Below are 12,328 nucleotides of genomic sequence, written 5' to 3' on the forward strand. Positions count from 1 at the left end.
GAAATTAGTCACCTACAAGGAAGCACCCATAAGACTGGCAGCTGATTTCTCATAAGAAATTTTGCAGTACAGAAAGGCTTGGCACAAAATATTCAAAGTGCTGAAAACCCAGTATCTACAACCACGAATACTTTATACAGCAAAGCTACCATTTAGAGTCAAATGACAGATAATGAGCTTCCCAAACTAAAATAAGCTATAGGAATTTATCAATACCATACAGTATTACAGGAATTGTTGTCTTTAAAACCATGTATCAAAAACATGAACAAAGAATGGTAATAACTACATTCCTATCAACAAATCTCAAATCCCAAACACTTATCCACCATATTACACTGCTTTCAAAATTCTTTTTCTACTACCAAATGGAATAAATGTACACAAATGGAAAATAATTAAGTGCTCCAACCAAAAGATAGAGTGGATAAGAATGGATAAGAAAACAAAACCTCTACATGTGCAGTTTACAAGAGACTCATTTCAAATTAAAAGACACACACAGACTAAAAGGAAGGGGATGGAAAAAGATATTGCCTTGATGGACCTAGAGGGTATTGCGCTGAATGAAGTAAGTCAGATAGAGAAAGACAAATATCACACGATTTCACATACATGTGTAATCTAAAGAACAAAGTAAACATCAACAACCAAAAAAAGGAACAAATTCATAGATAGAGAGAACATTTTGAGGGCTACTAGATGGGATGGGTTGGGGGACGACGAAAAAGGGCAAAAGGATGAAGAAGTACAAATGGAAAGATATAAAATAGTCATGGAGATATAAAGTGTAGCATAAGGAAAATAGTCATCAATGTAAAAATATTTAAGTGGGAAGAGGGGTATTTGATTTTAGTGGGGTGATTACTTTGTGAGTTATATAGATCTCTAATCACTATGCTGTACAACTGAAACTAATTTATTATTGTATGAAAAAAACTCATCGAACTGTACACTGTAACAATAAAAAGTAAATAGGCAAAAAAAATATTAGCAGTGCTTTGTTTTATTTCCTCTAATATTTTCTGCAATTACTTTAAATTTTAATTTATTGCTCATTTTTTATCATCCCTTTTTACCTGTTGTTAAATGTAATGTTAGTATATCTGCTTTACTTATTTTTGGTAAATTCCTATAGATGGATGAAATTTCAATAAACTAAATCTATCTTGCTTCGATTTTCAATATAAGTTTAAAAATAATTTCTAAGGTGAAAATGCTGCCGTTAAGACACAATTAAAATTTTACTTTAGAATAATGTCAACTACTTAATACATAAATATTTAAAGCGAAGGATGCAATGACATTAACTGTAATACTATGTTGCAATAAAGAACTTAAACTCTGCCAAACATGTAAGAAACTAATTTTTGGAACAATATTCAGGGGAGAAAATAAAGATGCCCAAAGTATTGTCTGACTCTTGAAACTTGGTTTTCATATGTCAGCCATCATAGTGACCTGGCTATTCTCTTCTATGTCCACTACTTTTTTCTGCTACTATTGACTTATCAAACAATTCTCTTTCTACTTCCTAACTTCTGAACTTTGCTTCCCTTCCAGCCTCAGAACTAATCATCTTCATCATCATCATCATCATCATCATCATCGTCATCATCATCATTGTCGTCCACGTCGTCATCCACTGCCTCATCACCATTTCATATTAATTACCATCATCACCAGCACCATCATTACCATCATCATCACTATCATCTAGTGCCAGTGATAGCAAAAAAGTACATGGAATCCTTACAATTCTCTCAAGAAAGTACTGTGATTCCTCTTTGAGAAAATGAGGTACAGGATGGTCAAATAATTTGTCCAGAGTTACACATTTAGCAAATTATAAAACCATAATTTAAACCTAGGCTTACTTGATCTCAAATCCCAAACACTTATCCACCATATTACACTGCTTTCAAAATTCTCTTTCTACTACCAGCCACTTTTTTATATTTCTATTACTTAGTATGAACTCCTGATAGAAAGAATCTGGTGGGTTCCACTCAACTTTCAGTGTGGTGCCACATCACTGGTCACCAGCCAACTTATTAATTGGCTGACTGCAAATCAGATGTCCATCTCTGGACCAATCAGTGGTGACAAGGGGACGCAGGGGTGTGTGGGCCAAAATACGGCTGGCCACCTGGCCCTGTGCTCTTCACACGGGTGTGTGTGGAACAGGCACTGTGAAGGCTGTGGCCAGCATATGTGTACATGTCTGACCTCCCCTGAGAGTTTGTTAAACAGGACAACTTTTAATGTACATTTATTTAGACCTCCATCTCTTTCTACAAATTATTTGGAATGGCTTATAACAAAACTACATTTAATGAAATAATAAGTATACATAGAAATTTAAAAATATAGAAACCAAGGCAAAAGAGAATAGAAATACTCCAAAGCTTAGGAATAATAATATTGAGGGCACTTGAAAAAGTTGTGTTTTAAGCTTTTTAGCAACCAGTAAAAAGAGAAACATGAGTAGTCTATAGTCCATATGAGCAAAAGAAAGCAAATAGAACTTTTCCTGGCAGTAAATTCTAAAATAAATTTCTCATATAATGTTTTTAATAAGGGGCACGGGGTAATGTAAAGCTAAAAGTCCTCAGCAAATTTTCTGTAGCAAATTCAATAACTGATTTCTTGTGCTTGTTCGTCACAGCAAATCTAAACAAAGAAAAGGGCAAAGCATAAACCACAACTCAGTGGAAGATTCCAGGAACGGTTAAAAAAAAGTAGTACAAATACAGAGATGTCTGTGATCTAGGGACAATTTAGAGAACTCAGAGGCGAGAGCACTGCATGTCCCTCATAGAATCATCTCTAAAATATCTTTTATCAAAACAAACAAACAAACAAATAAATAAAATATCTTTTATCTCCTTAGATTATTGAAAGGAGCCATGTAGTAAAAATCCTAGTTGGGGGCATTTTGGTTGTATATTTCCTGTAGCTGACTGAGATGAGTTACCTTTTCTTAAGAACTCAGTTGGGCAGGCCACAGGCCTATTCTGCCCAAGGAAACTGAGGCCCTCAGCCTTCAATCCCTCCTGGATGAAAGGTGACACAGCCTCTGCACAGAGATGCTCTGAGTTGCCAATATAGAGATGCCAGAGCCAGATCATCATTCAGAAAACTGTTTTGGGATTGCTTTGACACATGAGCCAGCAATGAACCAGCCACATCATGAAGCATTATTACAGCAAGACAGACCTGGCCCCTAACCTCATGTTGCTTACAGTGGAACTAATATTGTCATTTTGAAAAACTAAATTAAAGCAGGTACTACCAGTCACCTGATATAGACACAGAAAAAACTCAGAAGTTACTCAGTAAATCCTCTGGGAAAAACAGATTTCACAAAGAACCTTGCAAAATGTATACAATTAATTTTCTCTATACTTACTTGCATATACCAAATTAATTGTTGAAAATATCTGCCAAAGACAATTATTTTAATTCCTGTAATAATTAATATGGTGGCTATTTATCTTATTTAGTTATCGGGACCATTCATCTCTTAAAATCCTTCCTGGTTAAAGTTAATCAGGAACCATATGAGCAGCCCACTTATGCTCTACCACAGTTCCATGCATCTTGTCTATTTAATTTTTGAATTGTTGAGATAGTGGTTTAAAATGAAATTAGATATTTTCTGAATAAAGGAACTGATTCAGTCCTTGTGAAGGTGTGGTGAAGCAAGGCACTTTCATATAATATTAGTGGGGTTATGATAATATGTACCAAGAGACAACTTCCTTGATGCACAGGGATGTTTATGGTAGCATTACTTCTAATAGTGAAACAGTTCACGAGTCCAACAGAAGTAGTATAGCATGTATTAAGCAGCAATTTAAAATTATTTTATGAATAATTTCTAAGGTAAGATACTGTTTATAACATAAAGTTAAGTAGAAAGATCATATGTGCATTCAAAAAAATAGAAGGGAAAATACCAAAATGTTAGCAATGTCTATCTCTATGGATCGGGGTTAGAGGTTATTTTTATTTTTTTATACTTTGTTTATAGTATTCCTTAAGATTCCAAACTCCATTTTATTTTTTAATAAAAAGGGATGTTACTCAACAAAAGAGTCTCTTTTATAGTTCTAAAGATTACTGTCAGATCCACCCACATACTCTTTCTGCAGTCCTCACTTTTTGCAGCAATATAAAAACACAAGTATTTTATGAGCATCAATAGCAAGGAATGGAAATTGCCCTATTTATTTAGGCTCTGCTTTGCTTCCCATTATTAGAGACCAACAAAGATAAAATAAAATCTGTAATCTCTCATCCCCAGATCTTTCCAGAGGATGACGTATCTTGCAAAGTTCCTGGCTGTATTGTCTATGTAGGAAAGGACGTTGTTGGAAATGCATTGAGTCACACACTGAAGCAGGGACCCAAGTGCCACCAGGTGGAGTGCCAGCCAGAAAAGATAAAGGGGAAATAAAAAGAAAGACATTATGGCATTTACTTCTACATGGCACCAGTTGATCCATGCTAGGTAGCCAGAGTCCACCATGACTACACTGCAAAATCAACTGGGTCTCCTGGCTTAATACGGCCGATTGAACACACATATTTGTTTCTGTTCCCATCAGAAGTCCCACCAAATATGGTAAAAGTTTTTTTAAAGGACAAGAACTGCCATCAATTGAAATAAACACATTTTTAGTTGTTTGTGTATGGGGGGTTTGACAAGAACCTACAAGGAAGACAAAAAAAAACAAAAACAAAAACAAAAACAAAACCAAGAAATGATATAATCTAAATAAATAGATAAATGAATAAATCAGGATCTGGAGAGTAAATGGACAAATATCTTAGCAGGTAAGAGAAAATTAAAGGTACGATAACTGCGGGAGAATCCCAGAAGCAGGCTGATTTCACAAAGCAGAACCCCAGAAATCCTAAGGAATGAAGACACTGAGTACTTCTGATTGCAGGGGTGCAAGAAGGTCTGGGAAAAGAAGTTGAAAGTCTGTACAGGAAGCCATTAGAGCCCCAGATCCCCTAACTCACTCATATAGCAGAGTGACCCCTATATTCCACCCTAATAGGTGGTTTACTTGCTGGAGAGTTGAACCATGTTGGGGAGGTCTGGGAAACTATAATGAAATTAGGATTAAGTAAGTAAAAGTCTACATACAAAATGTCTAGGTCTCTTGGTCTTCTTCCCCCAGTTAGTTCTGAGAACTCTGGCAGCCAGACTTGCCCTCAGAAGATAATAGTGTAATCTCCTCTGGAGAGATGACCAGACCAAGAAAAAGCATACAAACACCAGCAGCAGGGAGGTTGTGCTGGTTGTTACTTGGCTTCAAACCCACCATTCTATTCTCTCCCTTTCAGCTGGCTTCCTATTAAGCCTAGAAGGAGACTTCAGGGCTGGAGGAGAAAGAAGGGACTTATTCCTTCACGTGTGCTTCCCAATCCTACCAGCATCACCACAGCAATAACAGTTGCTTCTTGATTCCAGTAGCAGCCATTGGTCGTAAAGTTCAGTTCTTCCATGCTGCTAGCACCAGCCTTGCTACACCATCTCAGAGATACCAACACACCACCAGGCCCCTCACAGGTCTGAGTTCTAGCTCCGTGGGGCCCAGTCTCCAAGATTCTGCTCTTTAATCATCTCGACTTCATCCCTTATTGCCCCAGCCTTTAGACAGGTAGCTGGTTCCTGTACTTTTTGCCTCTGTGGTACCTCAGTGTTCCTTTTTGCCTGTTTAGATCTCAATACGTGGATAATCATTCTTTATATAAAATGATCTGTTGAAATATATGGAGTTTTTCTTTCACCTGACTGGACTCTGAATACAAGGGTCGTCTGAAGAAACAGTCCAGCCCAATTGCACGACAGTGGAGCTCGAATGAAAAAGCTCACTCACACATGTGGAGTTCCAAACAGCTTATAATCAAGGATGCTGTATCAGTCAAGTTCTAACCAGGAGACAGAAGCCAAGCCGTAATTTGAGCAGGGAGAGTTTACTATAAAGAGTGATTGACTGTTAGGAGGAGTAACTATGAAGATGTGAAGAGAACCTAAAGCCCTTGGGAGCTTACCAAGGCGGAGCATCCCCACCCGACCAGACCTCATTGGAGAGGGTGTGGTCATGCCCACTGCATGGCAGGTTACTTCACTGGTATGCCCCTGGACAAAGCCTCTCCACAGTCCTGGGCTCACAGGAAACACTTTTCTGGAGTGAACTGGAGGCACTGAGGGAGTCTGGCATCCAGAGCCCACTCACTACATACAAGGCCTGGAGCATGCAGTCCAGCTCTCCGAGCAACTGCATACACTCAGCACGCAGCCAAGGCAGAGCCCAGTGGATGAATCTCCACCCCCTTACATAGATGGTCTGTGCAGCAGGAGCCACAAGAATCAAAAACCTTGGTTCATTCAAACCAGAAAAAGTCTCTTTCTTCTGCCATGTCCCTCCAGCGCCCTCTACTGACAAAACCTAAGTTAGTGCTGGCTGCAAAGGAGAAATGCTCCGTTATCACACTTAGGTAAGAGGGTGGATTTTCAGTTGAGAGGCAATGCAATGATAACCAGCAGTTACCGTTTGACGAAAGCCACTTACATGAAAGATTTAAGAAACTTAGAAGAAATCAGGTCATTTCAAAGAGGGCTTGTGGGACAAAACCCAGGAATTCAACGCTGTAACGAAATTTGAAGTTCTCCATCGGATGGAATAGTCACTCAATAGTGCTATGTTTCAATATATATAAGCCTTACTGTTAAAATATACAGCTAAAACTTATTGGATTTTGTTAACCAATGTCACCATAAAAAAATACATTAATTAATTAATTAATTGATTGATTGATTAAAAATAAAATAAGATGAAAAAATAAAAATTGCTTTGGCACAGCTTATTAGTGCATCAAAAAAAATAGTGCTATATTTTCCTGAAAAGATATATAAGATTTAGTTATATATCAATGATGTAGGAAAGTAAATAAATGTCTCTCAAGTTTAAAAAAAAAAAATTAGAAGAAATCGAGACAATGCAATAAACCAAATAATAAAACCCAATGCAACAAATATTTTCATAAAAATAAGAGAAGACATTGTCTCCTTAAAAAAAGAACAAGAGGTTATAAAAATGAACATTTATAGAACTAAAAATACTCATTTCTAATTTAAACTATTATTTCAAAAGCAAAAATTTCCATAGAAGTGTTAGAATTTAAAGTTGATAAACTCTTTTAAAAAGAAACAAAGATTAAAGAGATGGGATAGAAAATATATGAAAGTCTATTTTCTATATATACAGAAAGGTGGGAGGAAATTATCAAAGAGGTAAATCAAGAAAATTTCCCAGAACTGAGAGATATAAGATTCCAAATTGACTGTAGAGGTCCCCCTAAAGGAGAAAGTGGTCCCAGCCCTACACCAGGCTCCCCAACCCAGAGCTCCGGTGTTGGGAAGAGAAGTCCCCAAAACTTCTGGCTATGAAAAACTAGCAGAGATTGTACTGAATGAGAAGGAGGGCTGCAGGAGTCATAGTTGTTCCTCTTAAGGGGCCTTACTCACTGATGGACTCACTAGCTCAGCTCCAGCACTGGAGCAGCTGCTTGAAAGGTGCCAGAGACATACAGGGAGAAACTGAATTTTCTGGCTTTAGGGAGAGGACTGGAGGGACAGCTTTCTCCAGACAGAAGTGCTGGCAGAATCCATTGACTCTTTGTCGAGCCCTCCCGCCTCCCTGTGTGCAAACACAGGCAGGAGTCTTATCTGAGCCTCCGCCATCCTGATTAACACAGGTCTCCCCACCCTGGTGATTCCTTGAGACACCTTGCCCAACTTGCAGCCCCACCCAAGTCACTTCCAGTGGATTTTCCATACAAATGGCCTGTCTTGGTTCATGCTGCAGACTTTCCTAAAATCTCTCAATGGTTAACAAAACCCAAACAAGCAGCATCTGGCCTTGGTGTGCCCCATACCTCTTGCTGAACAGCCCCAAGACGAGTACTCAGTTCATGTCTGGGCCTCTCAAGGCACTTCCAAGTCCGGTGTGGGTGGTGGCCATCTCATTCAGCTTGGTTGGTGATTCTTGCCAGGTGGCCCCATGCAAGGTAAAGTTGTGACTGAACTTGGCCTGTGACAAAGCTCCTCCCAGGAGGCCCTGGAGCCAGCAAGTCCCGTGACTGGCTTCTGACCAAGCCAGAGCACTACCCGTGGCTGCATCTTAGGACAACACACCCAAAGGGCAGCCTGGATGGGCACCAGAGTCCAGCTAAAGTGAATCTTGCTCCATAAGGTCAGCCCCTCACCAGCCAGTCCTCACAACCAATTAGCCTGAGGGTCAATCCCTCCCACTGACAAGCAAACAGCAACCAAGGCTCAACTACAACAGGAGGGCACATACAACCCATATAAGGGACACATCTGGCTAGGGTGACCAGGGAGACTACACCACTGGGCCCCATAGGACACTTACGACATAAGGCCACTCTACTGAGACCAGGAGACATAGCATCCCTACCTACTACATAGAAACAAACACAAGTAGGCAGCCAAAATGGGAAGACAAAGAATCATGTCCCAAACAAAAGAACAGAACAAAGCTCTAGAAAAATAACTAAACAAAATGGAGACAAGCAATTTGCTAGATGCAAAGTTCAAAACACTGATTATAAAGATGCTTGATGAACTTAAGGGAAGAGTGGATGAACTTAGTGAGAACTTTATCAAAGAGATTAAAAAAAACCCATAAAAATGGAGATAGAAACCATAAAAAGGAATCAGTCAGAAATTAAGACCACAATAACTGAAATAAAGAATACATTAAAGGGACATTAAAGGAAATCAACAGTAGATTAGATAAAGCAGAGGATTGAATCAGGGATTTAAAAGATAAAATAGCAGAAAACACCCAATCACAACAGCAACAAGAAAAAGGATCCATAAAAATGAGGGTGGTTTAAGGGGCTGCTTGGACAACATCAAGCATATCAACATCCACATCATAGGGGTACCAGAAGAAGAAGAGAGAGAGAGGGAGAGCAAGGAATTGAAAACCTATTTAAAGAAATAATGACAGTCTACGGCCATGCTACCTGAACAAGCCCGATCCGTCAGATATTGGAAGCTAAGCAGGGTTGGGCCTGGTTAGTACTTGGATGGGAGACCACCTGGGAAGACCAGGTGTTGTAGGCATAAAAAATAAAAAAATAAGGGATTGTAAACTGATGAGGTCCTTGTAATCTGTGAGGTTAACCTATGGTTGCCTCGCCAAAAAAAGAAAGGAAGGAAGGAAGGAAGGAAGGAAGGAAGGAAGGGAAAAGGAAAAGAAAAAAAGAAAAGAAAGAAAGAAAAAGAAAGAAGAAAGAAAAAGAAAGAAAGAAAGAAAGAAAGAAAGAAAGAAAGAAAGAAAGAAAGAAACAGACAGAAAATTTCCCTCACCTGGTGAAGGAAACAGACATATAAGCCCAGGAAGTACAGAAAGCCCCCAACAAAATGAATGCAAAGAGGCCCACACCAAAGGTTAAAGACAATCAGAGAATCTTAAAAGCAGCAAGAGAAAAGCAGTTAGCTACCTATAAGAAAGCTCCCATAAGACTATCAGCTTCTTTCTCAACAGAAACTTTGCAGACCAGAAGGGATCAGCATGAAATATTCAAAAGGATGAAAAGCAAGGTGCTATAACCAAGACTACTGTATGTAGCAAAGCTATCATTTAGAATCAAAAGACAGATAAAAAGCTTCCCAGACAAGAAAGAGCTGAAAGAGTTAGTTCATCACCATCAAACCAATATTATGAGAAATACTAGAGGGACTTCTTTAAGAAGAATAAGAAAAAAATTAAAAGTATGAATAATAAAATGGCAATAGCTAAATATCTATCAGTAATTATTTCAAATGTAAATGGATTAAATGCTTCAATCGAAAGATAGGGTGGCTGAATGTATAAGAAAACAAAACCCTTACATATGCTGCCTACAAGAGACTCACTTCAGATTGAAAGACACACACAGACTGAAAGTAAAAGGATGAAAGATGTTTCATAAAAATGGAAATAAACAAACAACAAAAAAAGTTGGGGCAGCAATACCTATACTAGACAAAATAGACTTTAAAACAAAGGCTATAACAAAAGACTAAGGACACAGTAATCCCACTTGAGCATTTATTTGAAGAAACTCAAAATGCTACCACAAAGGGACGTTTGAATACAGATGTTTATTGCAGCGTTATCTACAATAGCCAAGATATGGAGGCAATCTGGGTGTCCATCAATAGATAAATGGATAAAGAAGAGGTGGTACATATATATAATGGAATATTACTCAGCCATAAAAAAGAACAAAATCTTGCCATTTGCAACAATATAGATGGACCTAGAGGGTATTGTACTGAGTGGAGTAAGTCAGACAGAGAAAGACAAATGCTATATGATTTCACTTACATGTAGAATCTAAAAAGCAAAATAAACAAACAAAAGAGAAACAAACTCATAGATACAGAGAACATTTTGATGGTTGCCAGATGTGAGGCGAGCTGAGGGGGTGGGGTAAAGGGAGAAGGGATTAGGAAGTACAAAGCGGTAGTTACAAAATAGTCACAGAAATGTATAGCACAAGAAAAATAGTCAATAATATTGTAGTAAATATGTATGGTGTCAGATGGCTACTAGACTTATCAGGGTGATCACTTTGTAAGTTATATAAATTTCTAATCACTATGTTGTACACCTGAAACTAATATAATATTGTATGTCAACTGTAATTGAAAAAAATTATTTAGAAAAAAAGATTCCAATCAAGAGGGACCACTGAGTGCTAGCAAAATGAATGAAGTCCAGGGTATGTTAAAATGAATTTTAAAAATATTAGGGACAAAGAAAAAATTTCTTAAATTGTTTAAAGGGAAAAAGTAGATCACATAAAAAAGATCAAGACTCAGATGGTTTAGGATTTTTCAACAGTAACACTGGAAACCAGAAGATAATGGAGCAATGCTTTCAAAATTTAGATATAAATTTTACAACTTAGAATCCTATCTTCAGCAAAATTATTAATCAAAGAATCAGATTCTGTGCTCTTAGGGACCAAGGAAATTTACAGTTATATACAGTAAAATAAAAACTTGTTTTACAAAGTCTCAAAACCTTCTCTCCTGCCACTTTCTTCAGGAGTTACTGGAGTATGTGTCCTGCCAAAGTAGGGGTCACATGAAGAAATTTCAAGGGATCCTCCAAAGAGTGAGGTGAATGGAAATCTGAGGATGATGCTGGGACATCCCAAGAAGCAGCTTTACAGGAGACCTAGGGATCAACAGGTTCAGACTGAAACTGAAGTTTGAGGCCAAAACCTCAGGAATAAAGAGTTTCTTTACCTGGCTACAGAGGATATGTCCAAGAAAAATATAAAATTAATTTTCATGCATTTGAATGTAGGGGGAGACTATACTCTTGAAGGAGAACTTAGTGACAAATTAGTAATAAATTTACAGAAAAGCCATCAAAGGAAAACCTAGTAGAGATATATTGTTCTGGCTATCATTCCATAAAGCTCAGCTGAGAACCTGCTCCTTCAGGCCCTTTAATGATTTCAAAAGCTCCTGATACCCTTTGTAAAATCCGTTCCTGTTTAATATATCTAGAGTAATCCCTATTTCCTGCACTGAACCCGGACTGATACAACTTGTTATTAAAAAATAGAAAAATAAAAACCAAGTGAGCATTGAAATATTTTCATCTGGGAGGAGAGAATTAGAGATTGGAAAATGTGGTACAAGGGATCACATCTTTTTTAATGTCTTGTACAACTTTTTTGCCTTATAAAATGACATACATGTATAAGTTTGGTAAAAATTAAAATACTCAAATAAGCAAAAACTCATTTGGGAGATAACATATAATAAAGCGCTAAGACATACACTGGGTTGTTGTTGTTGTTTAAAAAAAAAAGCTCTGCCATTCATGTAGACTGTGTTGTTCCTATAAAGGTGGCATCTGAAACATTCCTACATTGTGGAAAATTTACAAGTATATAATAGGTACACCTCTAATAAATTTATAAGCCTCTCAGTTTTTGCAGATTATCTTCATTTATTCCTTTACTGTGGTATCCTGAAATTGGTATCCTGACACTTTCTTGTAAACATGGCACCTCATATTTCCAGCAGACACTCAAGTACATTTCAGGGTCCCATGTTGTCCACCACTCTGTCTGCTGTTTTCTCCTCTCAAACCGCTGCAGAAACCCAAGGCTTCCTTAGCCTCATGCCAAAGGAGCTGCTGTCTGCAAACAAGCCTGTGCTCTTGGGAACCAAGGAAATTTAATGTATTTCCAGTCTCTCTCAACTTTA

The 12,328-nt window shown here is 37.9% G+C and overlaps 1 long non-coding RNA gene and 1 pseudogene across 1 annotated transcript in view; one reads left to right on the forward strand and one right to left on the reverse strand.

Annotated features, from left to right (window-relative positions):
• The window catches only part of LOC120593386 (uncharacterized), a 31,860-nt gene that overhangs the window by 16,262 nt on the left and 3,270 nt on the right, over positions 1-12,328 (reverse strand). The gene's annotated exons all lie outside the window — the stretch shown is intronic.
• LOC120593413 (uncharacterized) lies at positions 9,059-9,175 on the forward strand (annotated as a pseudogene).

This window comes from Pteropus medius, unplaced genomic scaffold (genome assembly GCF_902729225.1).
Source record: "Pteropus medius unplaced genomic scaffold, Ma_sr-lr_union100, whole genome shotgun sequence".
Taxonomy (NCBI): domain Eukaryota; kingdom Metazoa; phylum Chordata; class Mammalia; order Chiroptera; family Pteropodidae; genus Pteropus; species Pteropus medius.